Source organism: Pseudopodoces humilis, chromosome 16 (genome assembly GCF_049639895.1).
Source record: "Pseudopodoces humilis isolate 2021_Gansu_Grassland_sample_001 chromosome 16, ASM4963989v1, whole genome shotgun sequence".
NCBI lineage: Eukaryota > Metazoa > Chordata > Aves > Passeriformes > Paridae > Pseudopodoces > Pseudopodoces humilis.
This window is the reverse complement of record NC_142215.1, coordinates 10762453-10778777: the sequence shown is the minus strand read 5'-3', so window position 1 is coordinate 10778777 and position 16325 is coordinate 10762453. Positions and strand designations below refer to the sequence as shown.

At 39.4% G+C, this 16325-nt stretch overlaps 1 long non-coding RNA gene across 2 annotated transcripts in view; it reads right to left on the bottom strand.

Annotated features, from left to right (window-relative positions):
• LOC148183024 (uncharacterized) overlaps nt 1-14426 on the bottom strand; it is a 116455-nt gene extending 102029 nt beyond the window's left edge. For both annotated transcript variants that reach the window (XR_015773929.1, XR_015773928.1), the window contains exon 1: nt 14294-14426. This is a non-coding gene — a long non-coding RNA (uncharacterized LOC148183024). The remainder of the gene's footprint in view (nt 1-14293) is intronic.
• Nucleotides 14427-16325: the final 1899 nt, after the last annotated feature.

The following is a 16325-nucleotide window of genomic DNA, read 5'->3' as shown; positions in this document are numbered from 1 at the left end:
AGAACTTAAAAAGAAATTTTGTACAGTAAAAAAAGACCTTTATGCTCTATTGGTACAAGAATTTCTGTCCCATTCAGAATTGCTTTTCAAATATTAAAATATTTGATACGGTATTAGAGATTATTTGAGAAAACAACACATTTATGAAATGTTGCCAATTCAGCAGGTGTTTTGAAACAAAATACAGTAAGTGCTCCTAAGTAAATTATCATTTGTCTATAGTAGTCAGTATGTAGAATTGCAGAGGGAATATTTCAACCATCCAAGAGAAAACTGTCTGGCATTTACAGTTATTGAGCTCAATACCAAACAGCTTCCATTTAAAACAAACCAACCCCACCACATACAACACAAAAGCTTTAAAGCTGTTTTCCCCTGTTTGGATATCGGAGTCTGACCACAGAGCAATTCTAGGTTTTTCAGACTCAGGTGATACCTTGTAACAGACTGTTCCCTCAAACATCCACAACTACCATGTAGGTAACTAAGTGCACTGGTAGCACTTTGGCCTTGTGTCCAGCCTTACAAAAGAAACTTGTCCTTATGTCTACTGTAAATATTAATTCACATTCTGCAGGCAACAGAATCCAAACAAGATAATTCTGTAATATACAACTCACTAAGATTGCACATACTTTCAAAGCAAGATTCTGAGAATATAATGGTCTTCTTGACAGATTTAAATGTATCAACGGCCATTACAACTTTTATTACAAGCAATAACAAATAAAGCAAAATAAAGCAAAAGAGTTACTTACCAAAACTAATGACTGCTTCAGCATTAAAAAATTAATTACCATTGGGACCAAGAAAGGGTATGAAGCAAGTTCTGGCACGTATCCACTGTATTGGCCAAATGGGAATTAGCAACACCAAGTCATCCACAGCCAAAGTAGAATTTTTTTTCCAGAGGTAAAACCCACCATTTAAACAAACTACCATCACATTTTAGGTAAGAATACTGCAGCTGCTATTTCTGCCATGAGTTTTTAGTCAGTTCTTAGCCACTTCTATCAATAAGGAATCAATAAGATGGATAGCAAGCTATGCTTTCCTGGACACGTAATTAACAAAGCCCTGGTCCATCTCAGTCACAAATACAGATTGTACAGAACAGAATGTGTGTGAGAGAGAGGGAGGGAGAGAATTAATTATAAATGCATCTAATTTGGCTATAATACAAGCTGCACATGTGGACTGAGAAGAGTCCACGGCCCACAGTGTGTAAGCTGTCGCCAAATTGCATTTTGCTAATATTTCATATCTGTAGCCAGCAAATTAAGCCAGCCAAAGTGCCTCCTGCCCAGGTAGCTATGCTGACTGTGTTTAGGTATCAGTTAGACAGCTACAACTTCGTTTTGCTTAATATGGCTTCTCTTAAAATTTCGACAGCTGGCTGAATGCTCTAGCAGCTTTTAGTCAAATTATTGCAAGGTTTCAATTTTCATCTTAAACCCTGCAGAAAGGAATGTAATCATATTATGCTAATAAATAACCAGTGCTTTCAAGGTCAACAGAGGAAAGAGATCATAAAAGTGTATAAATCAAAAATATAAAGAAAAGTCTTAAGCAGACAAGTTCTAATTTATTTCACATTGATGCTTCACACTGGTGGTCAAATAAATGCTCTTTTGCTTTCGTTTTTGCCATTCATTTTGATCTTCTGAGATATCGTCACCAGCAGGAGAAGAACATTAGTTGTGATGGAACATTTGCTTTCTGAGAGCTCTTAAATTTGCCAAATGTCCTCACTGCATATTTGGGATGACAATGGTAGAGATATACCTGAAGCAGACAGAAACCTCAGGAAAACATCATTTGTTTTATATGCACAACCTTACAGGCTACTCAAACAAGTGAATTTCCTGAGAACAAAATATTTAAGAGTATCTGGCTGTGACTATTTCTGTCTCAGCGTATTATGGTATTAAGTATAAATTTACACTTATAGGTAAATTGCTAGATCCACAATGACCTAGCAACTTAAGTATTTTATTACCAGAGTAGATTATGTTCCTTCAGAACTTGATCCAAAATCAGTTGCAAACACACAGGACCTATCACTTCAGTTAGGGGCAGAATAATTAAAACGTTGATAAGCACAACTGCTGATTAATAGCCACTCCTCTTGCACCTAAGATTTGTCTGCATTTGGATATGACTCCAAAGCATGTGGATTTCTCTTGACAGCTTTGAGATCAGGAACTAAAAGGTCATCAGGATTTAGTTTGTAAAAATTTCTTTCAATATTCTAATTATATATCATATTCAGTGCAACAAGAGAAAATCAAAGTAAGGTAATCAAATGCATGAATGATGTAATTATATTTTTGCCTGTATCTATATAGATACATCTATCATCAACACCAGTATGGAACTAAGAACATAAGTTTTTCCTTAAAAGTGTTAACAAAATTAGGTATCATTTGCACACTGTATGTGCATGTGCTCCAATAGGGAACACAGAATAAGGCAACATGTGACAGAAGCAAGCTCTAGGGAGACAGGGTCACTCCATTAGTAAATCCACACGGACTGCAACAGATGCCATCTCCTGTCTCAGCTATCAGAAAACACTAGAGCATTTGCTTCTGTTTTGCTTGCCATGTACAGCATAATCAAGAAAATGATTTCTCAAGTAACACTAATCTTTAGAACATTATGATTTTTTTACTCCTACACAGAATATTGACACTGTCCTTGTTTTAAAGGCTATAGATATGAGAGGAACTTGCTAAACTCATCCTGCCAGCACTAGCAAAGACAGCAATGCGCATCTGTTTATCACACTGCTCTCTGTGCTTTGTAGGGTCAGTGTCTCCAGACAGCTGTGAAGTATCCACCTGCAGACACAAACAGACACAGCACAGATCCGTGCAGCACTTGTGGAACAAAACACACAAGGAAACAGTGGGCTGAGCTGAAAGGCAAGGGGTAAACCAATCTGCTCCAGATTAAACACAATAATTCATGTGCCTGGAGCAAAGACCAAGTGGCTACCGCACAGCACTGCTGCAGACACTCACTTCCCACCATTCAACTGCCAAGTGAAGGCCACTAATAGCACAAACCCCAGAAACCACTGGGGTTGTAGAACAGTCACAAAGCAGTCGGAATTATTTTTCATCCCCCTCCAAGTCATCACAAATCTTCAATATGGAAAACTATTTCCATTTTATGAAAATCCAAGTACACTAAATAACAGCTACAGAAACACTCACCATACACTGTTGCTTTACCTGTTGGAAGTCTCTACTCACACCCCTGGATTTTAAAGACATGCTTGGCATGACTGCTCAACCAGATTTGGCTGAAGATCTTAACAGGCTCATTCTGCGTGAGTACCAGCTGAAGAGAAATTGCAGCCACAGCACCCAGCCAAGCATGTCGTGCCCATCACACAGAGCTTGCTGTGTTAAACCAGACAAGATTGCAATAACCTTGAGCTTTTAAGACAACAAATACTAATCACCAGCTGACACCAGCAAGTCCTGCTTTCTAGTGAAGAGTTTTCATTTTTGTACATGTCACCTCAAGAATCATCACATTTTTAATTGCTTCAAACACTGCAGTGATGGTGCCAAGGACTCTTATCTTGAACTTGTAAATCACTGGTCTTGCTATGAAATAACATCACAAGGAAATGTTGCTAACCATGGCTAAACAGTACCCACAGTACACCTGTCAGACAGAAAAATAATTTCATTTTTTATATGGAGTAAGAACCAATTTATTGAGGGGAAAAAAGTAAACTGTAGAGCTTTATTGCTTCCATAATCATTTTCTGTTATCTGATTCTTTCCTGACTGACTGCACACACAACTGCCTATAAACATCAATGGGAAGTACATAATGACAACTTGGGGAGGGGAGAAACAACCTTCACCAATCTTCCCAACAGCTTTTAGAATTACCCTCTTCTCTCTCAGTTTTGGGTAATATATGTGGACATAAGTGATCTGAAAAATAGCTGTAGCCTTTAAACTCTCAGTGTAAGCTGGTATACAAACAAAAAAATCCCAGTCCAAAAGAAGCAAATAAAGTAACATCAAAAAAGAGTAAAAAAGCAGAAATGAACGAGGGTGTTTGGCCTCTGTTGCACAGATGCTCAGGGTGTCAGGCACTAGCTATGCAATCTAAAAACATGTATGGGACACTGATTCTAACTGCTCAGAGGTGATACACAGGGGAATCCACATCACTCAAAAATTATTCCCCAGTAGGTATCATTTCAGATTGAGAACACAGCCACTATAAACCTCTTTCAGAAATGGCGCTCTCTATTATTTCTCAGTTCTGATACAAATTACATTGTTTTCTATCCTCATGGATGATGTGGGTTTTACATGGGTCCAATGCTTCACAAGATGTGACAAATTGGGAAATAGCTGTATCACTTTATGAACATTTTGCATAGCTCAGCTTGACTGTTTGAGACAGATAGGTTTCTGTAGGTAAGATCAAAGAGGAGTGTAGGAGGAATCTGACAGGAAAGAAAAACCATGAGCTAGATAAGGAGCAACCCAACAAACATTCAAACTACAAGAGAGAAGCTATTAGCTCTGAAGAGACAGTCTGCCTGCAGCCAGCAGTTACGTGCTTTTTCCAGAGCTAAGGGAAGAGATACAAGATAAATAAGTAAACAAGCACATTGGTCCATTGAAGAAAGGGATGAGCAGGGCCAATACATTGACACTTTCAAAGGATGCAGCTTTCAGCAACCAGTCCAGCCTGTCAGACCTGGAGTCAGCTGGCACGCAAACACCACAAAGAATGGTCAACAAAGCAGTAAATGCAGAAAGGCCCTTTTTTTTTTTTTTACCATTGAGTGAAGAAATAAATCAATATTTTAGGCTTTGCATAAATAAATCCTACTGGGCAAAACTCCTCCAGCCACAAAAGGCAAGGCACCTAGGCAGACAAGAGAGATAGTCTGATACACACAAGAGCATATCAGCACTACAGGCAGCAGCACAACAGAACATCAGCAACCAGGCTTGAGAGCCAGAGGCAGCCCAGCCATGCAGAGCAGAGCTCAGATAAAGCCAGCCCATGTGAAATATTGCCCTCATGCCAGCCCAAGCCACAGCACATCTCACAAACTGGTTAGGAAACAAACCAGGGTCATAGGCACACAACTATGTAACTCTCTCCCTATGGCCCAGCAAAAAGCATTAATCTCAACATAATTTCTCACTGATTTCCAAGGAGGTGCAAGAAACATGCAGGTGTAAACTACTCTCTTCCCTACCTGCTTACCTTAAACAATGAAATTCACCTAATGCAATAACCACTTCATGCCTCCCTTGGCACAGAAACAACATGATGATTTCTACCTGATCCACAGGATCAGCCAAACACAAATCCTAGAAACCCAACTGCATTGAGCCCTTTTCAATGCAGCGCAGGTTGATGATGCTCAGGATGGTCAAATGTTTAGTCATTTTCATTGTATTCAAGCTTTCATAATACAAATTTTGCAAAATAAAGTGTTCTTTTTTCACAAAACAAACAAACAAAAAAAAAAAATAAAGTTCTATTGGAATACACCTTGCCACATGCCTTCCTTACCATGCTTTTTGCTGCTGGGCCGAATGCCAGAACAGTTCTGTTTTCCAGATTCCAATCTTGGTTTTCTCTGGATGAATACTGGAATGAGCAGGCTGACAAAAGACAGTGCAGTTAAGCCCTCTTTAGGAGAAACAAAGGTCAAAACATGGCATGGTAGCTGGTTTCCTGCTCCACCAGCCTTAGTAGGAACATTATAACATGTTCTGCATAGGTAACAGTTGTTCATATCTACACACACATTTGCAAGTGCTGTCCCAGTAATACTATGAACAGGACATGGAGCTCCTCTCAGAGAATTGTGCTTTGAAAGTTGTCTTCTCTGAACAGCTGGAGGATTGCTGCTCTCCCAGTCCTCAAACAGGCCATAAAACAAAAGACTTACTGACAGCCTGGAAAAAACTCTGCTGCAGTACTTCAAAACAGAGCCAGTTTCTTACAAGCCATTTCCAGTTCCATGTTTCAGAAGATTTTTATGCTGTCAACTTAATAATGCAATAAAAGGCAGAAGTGAGCTTTATTTATAAGTATCAAAATATAAAATTCTACCACAGATAGTGCTGGGAAGATAAAGTCTCTTCTCGTAGACTAGAAGTGACAGCTTTGCATTAGAAAGCAGCAGTAGAGATTCAAAAGCTCCAGGAAAACCTGTAGTAAAGGCACCAAAAATCAAAGTGCAGCTGCTCTTTTTACTGTTTAAATCATTATATATTAGCAACAAATCTTGTTGTTGGCCAACACTCAGAAATGGCATATGGCCAATAAAAGGTTCAGTGGAGTTTTCCATCTGTCACTGGAATCAGCTACGGCTCCAGCTCATACATAGTAAGTTTAGTGTCATAATTATTTGTGTACTAGATGTCAACCACTCAGTCTAACATAATCATTTGACTACACAATTTGCTAAATATACTGCCCAAGCAAAATGCACCATAACCACAGAACTGCAGCTCAAGAGAGGCATTTAAGGGGTGTAAGGCCAGCACTAACCAGAGATAAGCCTGCATGCAGAGGGGTCTGGCTTGCCACAATGGGCTATGCAAATCCAAATATAACCACGCTGTGTATCAAGGACAGTAGGAGGCACCATGTTCTTACTAAAATCCAAACACCAGAGAGAAACCGAGTCAAGGAGTGGATGAGTGAAAGTGGACACAACAGGATTTTTTGTAGCTCTGCTTGTTCCTTACAGATTCTAAGCATATGGATTTACTTTGCTGTCTTCACAGTCTTGCCAGTACAAGAAGGCTGACAAGCTAAGCTTTAAACTATTTTGTTTCAGTGTAGGTTCAGGAAATACCTTAGTAAGACTATTGTCTGAGGTTTTTTTAATTCCTTCTACAGCGTTTTCCATTAGTTTTTAACAGTTATGGAATGACATTTTTTTCTCCCTCTCCCCATAGTACTCCAGTGTTATGGATCCTTCACTGATAGCTCTTTAGGGCTGTATTTAGATCTGGATTTTCCAGACACTGGGATTTATATTTCCATCAGACAAGGGTCACAGTCTGCTTGGTCCCAGATCTGAGTGCTGGCACAGACAGATTTCTATTTTTTTAGTTCAGACAGAAAAATCTGTAATAGTCCCAAATGCAGAGCTTTAACAAAGTGGGGGACGTGGGAGTGGGGAGAGAGGGGGAAGTGTTCTAACCTGTGCTGGAAGTCAAAAGCAAGAACATTTTTGTTTATGCAAGTTTTCAACTGCACTCTCTCTTCCCTAAGCTCTGCGTCTGCTCCAAGAGGACTGCCAAAGAACTTTAGAGCTACTGGATCTGACCTGTGGCTGGCTTTTAACATTTAGAACCTGGGAGTATGGTAAATAGGGATGTAGGAATTCACTGAAACCTTTTAGAATATTTAGTAATCCCTTTGTGGTTTGGTCAGAATTGGCATAACTTCACAGCAGTAAGCTGATTTGCACAGAAATGGCCTCATGGCACTAACAGATGCTAACAGCTCACAAGAATTTTTTGCTGCAAAAAAGGTCTTATCCATAGTGTTGTTTTGCTCCAAACAGGGTGGAGAGTAGAAACATATTATCAAAAAAACCCAAAAAAATTACAAAAAAAACCCACCTCAAATAATGAGAATAACTTAAATGCTCAATTCAGTTACTGAAACATTAGTTATCTTCATCAGAAGCGGAACCTCTGAGTAACCAAGACACTCTATGAGGCTAGCAGCCATAGCAAGACCTATTTCAGAGCAGGAGGGGGAAAGCTGCAAATACTCTTGAGCATCCAAAGGTCAAATATCCACAACTGTGGAACCAGACTGGTGTTTATAACATTTTCAAGTTCTTGGACAGCAGAAAATCCCATTAGGCAAATTCAGTATTCAGTATTTCAGGGATGGTTGAATTGAATATTTTTAAAGTCTGTTAATGTTTGCATAATTTTCTCTATTGCTTCAACATTGAAAGAATATTTAAATTAGACAGTGCTTGGAAAAAAAGTGTTTTCAAGAAGAGATTTTAAAAGCCTGAAGTCCTCTATTGCTATTTGTTTGTCCTGTCTTAAAGTTTAGGGATTGCACTAGGTATCTTACCAAAAGCATCAACTCATTAGACAGGAGATAAATAAACCCCTCCCCAGAGAATCAAAATAAGTACCATACAAAATTTTTTTAAAAAAAAGAAATCAGTTTCTTCTAACTAGAAAATGACTAGTTCTGGTTCCAAGATCAGTTCACAGGAAAAAATCCAAGAATCCATTTAAAGCCATTCCTTATTCCAAGCGATTGTGACTTGGCTTCAGTGGGCATAAACACCAGAAAAGCACAATGAGGCTTCACAGAGTCTTAACCCAGCCCAAGTTATTAAAACACTAAAAAAATCAAGATGTACTTCCAGACAAAATTGTGGAGTCAGTTCATAAAACTGAAGCTCCTCTTCAAAGAAATGGGAAAAAAATTGCAGGAAAGACAGTCCATTTAACTACAAATTTCTTAGTATGGCATGTAAAATCCAGCAGCAACATATTTAAGAAAGCAAAATATTAGCTCAGCATTTACAAAAACCTCTGAGCCAGCTGTTCTTATTCAAATTGAGAGAAGAGGGTCAGGAGTGGGCATAACAAGTAAGAGCCAAAACATCTGATAGCAGATCCATTGGATTCATGCAGTTGTTACTAACGGAGTATCTATTCAATTTCTAGCCGATTTGCTTATATCCCCACCATTTTTAATCCCGGCTGGTGCCTTTCAGCCATTTATGCTGATTCAGCTATTCATCCAGGCAAACTCCAGCTGAGAAATCTTTGGCAATGGATGGGAACATTCAAAAGTCATCCAGGAAAAGGTAAGTCAAAGTTGTTTGTAAAAGCTTGTTATGAGTAAACTAGTCAGTACTGAAACAGCTTTATTGGACAGCAGAAAGAGAACACCAGTGGGAGATGTGGCTTTACATGCCCTGCTTGCAAGGAAAATGGTCAATGAAAGAAGTTATATAAACTTGCATATACTTTGTACATTGTTTCCATGGTTGTTGATTATGTTTATCAGTGACAAATTACTACAATGAAATGATGTTTCTAGTGGCCAAGGAACAGATGCATAAGCTAGAAGCTTTTAGATTTCATGAAATGTGAGAATATGAGACTTCCATTTTAGCAACAGAAGGACATAATAATTGTTGTATCCTGAGGGAAAAAGTTTCAGCTCTATCACATCAGTTCTTCTGTCAGCAGAACACGATTCTTATGAAAGATACAGTATTATCTATACATTCTGTGCTAGCAATTAAGGCATCAATATGTTCATCTTTCTAAGGTCTGATAGAAACTTAAAAGTTGCCTTAGAACATTGAAAACATTATGCTCCAGCATATACAGCAATGAGAGAATTACTATTAAATGCTTGAGGTTTTAAATATTCTCCATTTCACAGCGGAAGTTTTTTTAAGTCAGTATTGTAAAGGAATCAGTAGTAACTCAGCAGAAGTTTATGCCAGCTTTAGAAACACTCAGTCCTTTGACAAAACCCAAACTGAATTTCTGGTGATATCTCATGAGGAAGCAGTGAGGGGCTGCACCAAAGCTCTCTAAAGAGACACACTCTCAGAGATTGCAATAATTCTATCTTTTAGTTGTCTGCACTGCTCAGTTGGAGCAGTAATAGCTCTGTCATGTCCTCTGCAGAAGCACAGAATTGATTTTATTCCTTTGTCCTCATGGAAAGATTACAGCATTTCCAGAGGAAAGGCAGGCATCTGCACACAAGTAGAACTGGTATATTAGTCTGGATATAATTTACATGAACTCTACCCAAAATATAAACTGGGCGAATTGATTTACCAAGAAGTTACAGCTGAATTTCAGCCAGTTTTCATAAACTCCAGGTTCACAGTGCTATCTATCTAGACCATCTTTTTGGCATACAGGCATTCACTTATGTTTTATCAGAAGGTTGCTCTCTTTAGTTTGATGCCCCAAACACCCTCCTTCATTGCAGAACAGGCTTATGCTTCACTGTCCAGCCAGGCTGGAACAAAGGCCTCTGCCCCAGCTCCTGAGAAAACTGCTCTTCACTCTTATATTCTCCTCCTCAGAAAACACATCCAAAAAGCAACCAAGCTGATTTTTTCCCTGTCAGCCTCACCCCTGAGGCTGCACAAGAGTGAAGGGAGAAAGAATTATAGGAATATCTCACAACACACATAGAGTAAAAAAGGTTTAGCACCATAGTTAGTGCACCAAAAACTGAAAGTGCTTTAAAAATAAAGAAGTCTCCTCTAGACTGATGCACAGTAACATAAACCAACACATGCATGTAGAATTTTGCAACACACTACCTTGTAGCAATCCATTTCTGAAACAGAGAAACATCCTCAAATCAACAACATCTATTACATCGTAAATAATGTTAGTACATGCTGATGTCACCTGGTGAAACAACCTGGTAACCTGTAGGATAGAATTAAATGTGTCCCTTTTTTCCAGTATGTCAATAATAATTATTTTTCTAATGCTTGTTCAGTTATAGGAATACATGAAAAGAAGCAATTGAATTGGAGAAAACATGATTTGATGTTGTTTATACAGACACTTATGTAGTGAGAGTTTGTTTTATTTCCTGAGATACCACTGAGATTACAGAACTTGTAGGCAATAACCATAAGAATAATATTTTAATCACAAGAATAATTTCCAATTTATTTATGTAGAATATAAATTCGTAAGTACTTGCAAATTCAAGGTCAGCTGAAAGTTGCCAGTGCAGCTAGATTTTTTCATTAGCAATGCAATGAAAAACAGAAAAACTTTAACAAACCCAGCAGATGCACTGAGACAACAGAGACTGTGACACGCAGCCTTCAACACATCCCTTGCTCTCCAAAATGCTTCAAGAGAGGTACACTGAAAGGACAGCAGGTAGCAGATGAAGCCAAGCCTCAAGACAGCCTAAGCAAGAAATGCAGTAAAAAATTTCAGGGTAAACATAGGCTTCAAAGAGTGGAAAAAACAAGCTTATACTCCAGTGCATGTACAAGGACAACAACTGGTTGAAGTGTTTGTGTCAACAGGAAGAGGAAAGAAAGCAAGTGGGAGCAAAAGTCACTGAGAGACCAGAACTCCTTCATGCACAAAACTGGCAGAAAAGAGAAGCTTAGAATTTGCAGGCAAGGAGTGAGTTTTCTGCTCTGTTTCTCTTTTGTTCACAGAAACAAGACTTTGAATAGTTGAGGGAGGGGAGCAAAACAAAATACCAATCAAGAAAAAACCCACCCAAGGTGTTAGCAAAGAAATCCATAACTCATTCATTGCCAGTATCTACTCCCATTTATGTTTTGTGGTGTATTTACCTGACCCCTTGATGAACAGTGTAGAAATAGAAGTGGATGTGTATTTGGGCTAAAAACAAACTCCTGGAGGGATGGAACAGAGCAACCTGAAGTGATCATGGTGCAATAATTAATATTATCCATAGGATGCCCCTCACAAGCCTCATCATTTTGCTCCATTCTTTGGCCATCCTGCATTCAAACCTGACTTAGGTACTTGAAGCAGGCTGGCTCTATTTGAAATCTTTTTAGACTGTGTACAATCTTTTGAACTTCGCTTTGTTCATGAGACAAAAAAAGAACTCTACAAAGAAGCTTCTCTGCAGCATTGTTACTGGCAATAGCCCTGCTCTCTTGGTACATGTAGGCATTTATATATACATACAAGTCTATATATATACATATAAGTCTTTGTGGCAGGATTTTCTGTTGTGATCAATCTAGTTAACCAGCATTAGTTTCATGGTGAAACCATTCCATTTTATGGTACCACAAACACTGACAGTCACAATACATTCCAGTTGTCTTAATAAGACCGTCTAACCAAAGGAAAGCAGTTAACATGGAGGAGCACTCAAATAATACTGGAGAAGTTCTAACTAAAATTTCAAAAACATTTAATCTGAGATATGTTTTTTTTTCAGTTCAAGAGATTTCTTCCATGTCTTAAACAGATCACCTGGTGAGATCATCTGATGAGCAAGCTAAGACCATGTGAACTGCTGTAGAACTTTACCACATAGGCAGAAGACAAAGTGATAGAAGTCTTTGGGCCTCAAGATGGAAGGTGAAATTTTGTACACTTGAATTGCTGGGACAATAGAAATCCCCAGTCACCAATATGAACAGATTCAATTTTCTTCAACTAAAAATAGTATATCCTCCTTTCTCTTGAACTTGAATTCACTTGAGAACTGCCAAGCAAAAACATTCTGCTAAGAAGTTTTTAGCTTTTTTGACATTGTAGGTACACATTGTACCTACAATGTATGTAGGTACATAAGATACACATTGATTTGGATGAGCCACACTGTCACAGGTGATGACTGTACTCCACAGCATACATGAAAAATATTCCACTACTGTAACCCCCACAGAAGACCAGTCTCAGCAGCTCCCCACCCTCACCTACTTCCCCTTGATTATGTCATCTGAATGCTTCCATGGACCACATGCCAAAAATAACCATGTTGCTCACTCCTGGTGACTGAAATTCTTCAGAAGGCAGACAGCACTACTGAAAAACTGGAAGCTTCCTGCATTTAGCTGACATACACTTAACACTGAAGTCTAATTATGGACCACCTAAAAACATAGTGTTCACAACTTCACAGCTTAGAGTCAACAAAAACTATTCATCACAGGTGCAAGGTCAGAACACAAAGGCCAAGAGACCTAGAATAAGTTTGATTCACAGCCTGCACCAGCTACCACAAAACATTCCACAGTTTAGCAGCTTTCCTGGTTGTCACCAGGGACTGCAGTTGAGTTCTATCTTCCAGTGGTCTTCAGAGATATTCCCAGCAAGAGCATTTGGATCTTGGAGCTAAGAGTCAGAAATCAAATCCTTCCCTTTGACATTTTTCTAAAGCCAAGAATGACCTATCACCCTTTTCTTAAGAAGTCATGAGATTAGCTTGAAGATAATACTGTCATGTGCTTATTTGCTTCCAGCATTAGATGCTCAGATTCCCATTTTCAAGCTTTCTTTACAACTATTTATTTGAAAAAAAAGAGAAAGCAAGCTCTGATTCTTGGGTGGCTAATGTACATCAAGCTGATGCTTTAAGAAAAGCAGCAGCCATCATGAGAGTTGGCAACTCTCAAATTGGTGGTTATGAAGGAAAGAATATTAAACAGCTATCATCAATCTATCTATTCCCAGGAAGTGAGCCATGAAATGCTGACAAAGGGGAATATCTGATCTGACAATGACGGTATATTTATCTTTTAAATGAAGAATAATGGAGTTACACTGAAGAGACTCATTTTAACTTTGCAACAGTAAAGTATTTATCTCATCACCTTAGGGTGGTTTCTGAGCACCTCAGGGCAAGAGAATTTATTCTATCAGCTCTTTTAAAAGCCACCATTTTACGCTCCAGAGATGCCACAGGAGCTGCACAGAAAGAAGAAAGAGTGTGGAAACTCATCCTCTGAGCAGCCCTAGTGCAGCCCCCAACACAGCAGTAGGCCAGGTAGTCAGTGCCCTGTTCATCCTCAACTTCTTTTCTGCCAAACAGGAATAACATCAGATTATCACAACAATATTGAGGTTTGGTTGGTTTCAGGATGAAAACATCTTGATTTACTTTGTCTGCCAGCACATTAGGCCTTGTGACTGGGAGCATAAGTGGTATGTACAAGCACAGGCTGTCACACAGGGAAAGCACAGCTGTGCACAGGCTCTACATTCCGGGGCAGGAGCCATAACACTGAGGGACAGCTAACACCAAGCTGCCCTCATACCAGTCCTGGGGGTGTCTGAGCACCCTCAACCAAACCCAGACCAACCAGAATATTTTTATATAGACCTCTACCAAAAAACAAAACAAAACAAAAAAAGCCTAAACAAATCCCAAAAACCAAAACCACAAGGCAAGGATGATATAGACATGGATCTGTTTTAATCACTGTGATTAAAACAGTAGGTTGCAGCTTTAGTTATAAGAAATATTTGAAGCATGTTTATAATTAAGGAAGCTAGAGAAACTCAGGATTCCTACACACGTATGATCACCTATACTTAACCACAGATTCCTCACAAGGATCTATACCAACCTTTCCTTCTCCTAAAATGATTAGGGCCAACACCACACAATAATACTTTTTTGTTGTTATTTTAAGATAGTCATTAATTCATCATGCCATCCCCATCTCTCTTTTAGCTAAGGACTGACGCTACCAACAACTACTAATGCTCCCCTTAAATTCTGATAAACTTACCTGTCTTTCTCCCTCACTATCCATGGCCTGTCTGCTCAAATTGTGAAAAAAGTAGAAGAAAAAAACTTTCAAGCAATCCTAAGCCAACTCCCTGCTTATAGAAAAACTCCTCAGTCTTGTACTGAAGTCCTAGTCTCCTCACAAGAAAAATGAGCACCTGATTTGTGGAGATACAACAGCTGATCCCAATTAACATTTTCTCTCCCACCTGCCCCCTTAATTGCACACAGCTGGAGTCACACCTCTAGACAGCCCAAACTCCTTTTGCTTGGTTGGGCAGCAAGGCAGCTCCCTGTCCTCAGTTGTGTGGGACATTCAGATGCATCGTAGCCAGTTCACACCGGATTATGATCACTGGGAAAGGAGCTGCAGCTGCTGTAGTTTGATGCCCCTTTACCCTTTCTGAGGGCTGTGCTCAGGCAGCCATAGCAGTCTTTCAGCATGTCCCCGATGGAGCATTAGTGTAGCAATCTGACTAGCAAACAGTCACCCATCCCTCTCCTCCAGGAGCTCTGAAAAATTTATTTATTCATTATTTTTACTACCAGAGAGTGGAACTTCATCTTAACATCAGCCAAAAAATGCAGCAGCATGCATAGATTCTGCACTAATATTTGACCAATGTCAGCTTCACAGAATGCTCTCTCACACTGCAATAGCCCAGACCTGGCAGCCAGCAATGCTGAGGCCAAAACCTTCTCGGGCTGCCTGTGTTTCTGCATTGGGTCAAGCATGCAGAGAGGCAGCGCGTGGTTCCTCATGCTGGGACACCAGGGGCTTTTTATTCCGTTTGTTGCTCTCTCCAGGGGTGTTCTTGGCAATGATGGTGTGAGCACAGCACCTTCACTCAATGACTTCTCAGCAAACTAAGTGGACTTAAACCTTCAGTAAAATCAAAGCTCTGGCTTTGCTTCAGCTATGCATGGAGAGGGGGTGCCTATAGAAAGGAATTAGAGCTTGAACACTGAGTAAAAGCAGAGCAGAGCAAAACCTTCAAATCCTGAAATCACATGACTGAGCTTTCCTAACCACACAGTGAACATGTTGCTGTAGCAGAGCTCGTTCCCATCAGAACAGCAGGCTTATAAGTACTTTAAAGCAATTAGAAAAAGAGCACACCAGAAAAAAAAATTGAAACTACTTTGTCATGAAGCAGCTGATATTAGAAACTGTGCTGGAGTTTTAAGAGTAAGCCAATGATATGTTTCAAGGAAGAGAAGCAGTGGCAAGGAAGCCACTTACCTGGATAACAAAACCCTTTCTGTTGACCCATGTAAGGAAAGAGCCACCAGTAATTTAGATAGGGAATTTTGTACTGTTTTCTCTGGTGGAAAGTGGGATTCAGAAGAAAATCCTTAAATCTTTCCAAACCAAAATGATCTATTTTTTCCTGTAAATCATTCTTGCTCTAGTAAAAAGCATTTGGGGCCACAGAGGGATCAGAAATGGGCAACAGCAATTGCTGCAGAATTTGTTATTCCACACAATTATGATGGTTTGGCAATTTTTCTCATTCATACAATAATAGTGGCTGTATGGTTATGTTTTGATTCAATTCAAAAGTAAAATACCCACTTTCTCACTTTATCTCATGTATCCTAGGGTGGGGTTGATCACAGCCAAACACCATGGATGCAAGGAATTTGAGGAGTTTGGAGGGATTAGATGCAATGAAACAAAACAATCTGCTCCTGTTTGCACTCCTTGCTCACAAATGGGACCATCAGCCCCGCGCCTCACAAACAAGTAATAAAATGGACGCCCCAAAACTCCATTTGGTATCATGGAGTTGCAAATGTTTCTGGAGACATGTCTACAATGATATGAGGGAAAAAACTATCTTCCTATAAAACCAGTGACTGGGGAAGGGGCAGGGGTGATGACTTTATAAAAGCTTAAAGACTGCATTCTACTCTTTAATCTTCAGTTATACACATGACTTCATTGTGGAAAGGTCACCAGACAAAGGAGTTCAGTGATCTGGGTCTGAAGGGAGGAAATGTGTGTGGGTCTCAGCTTTGCCCCTGCTAAC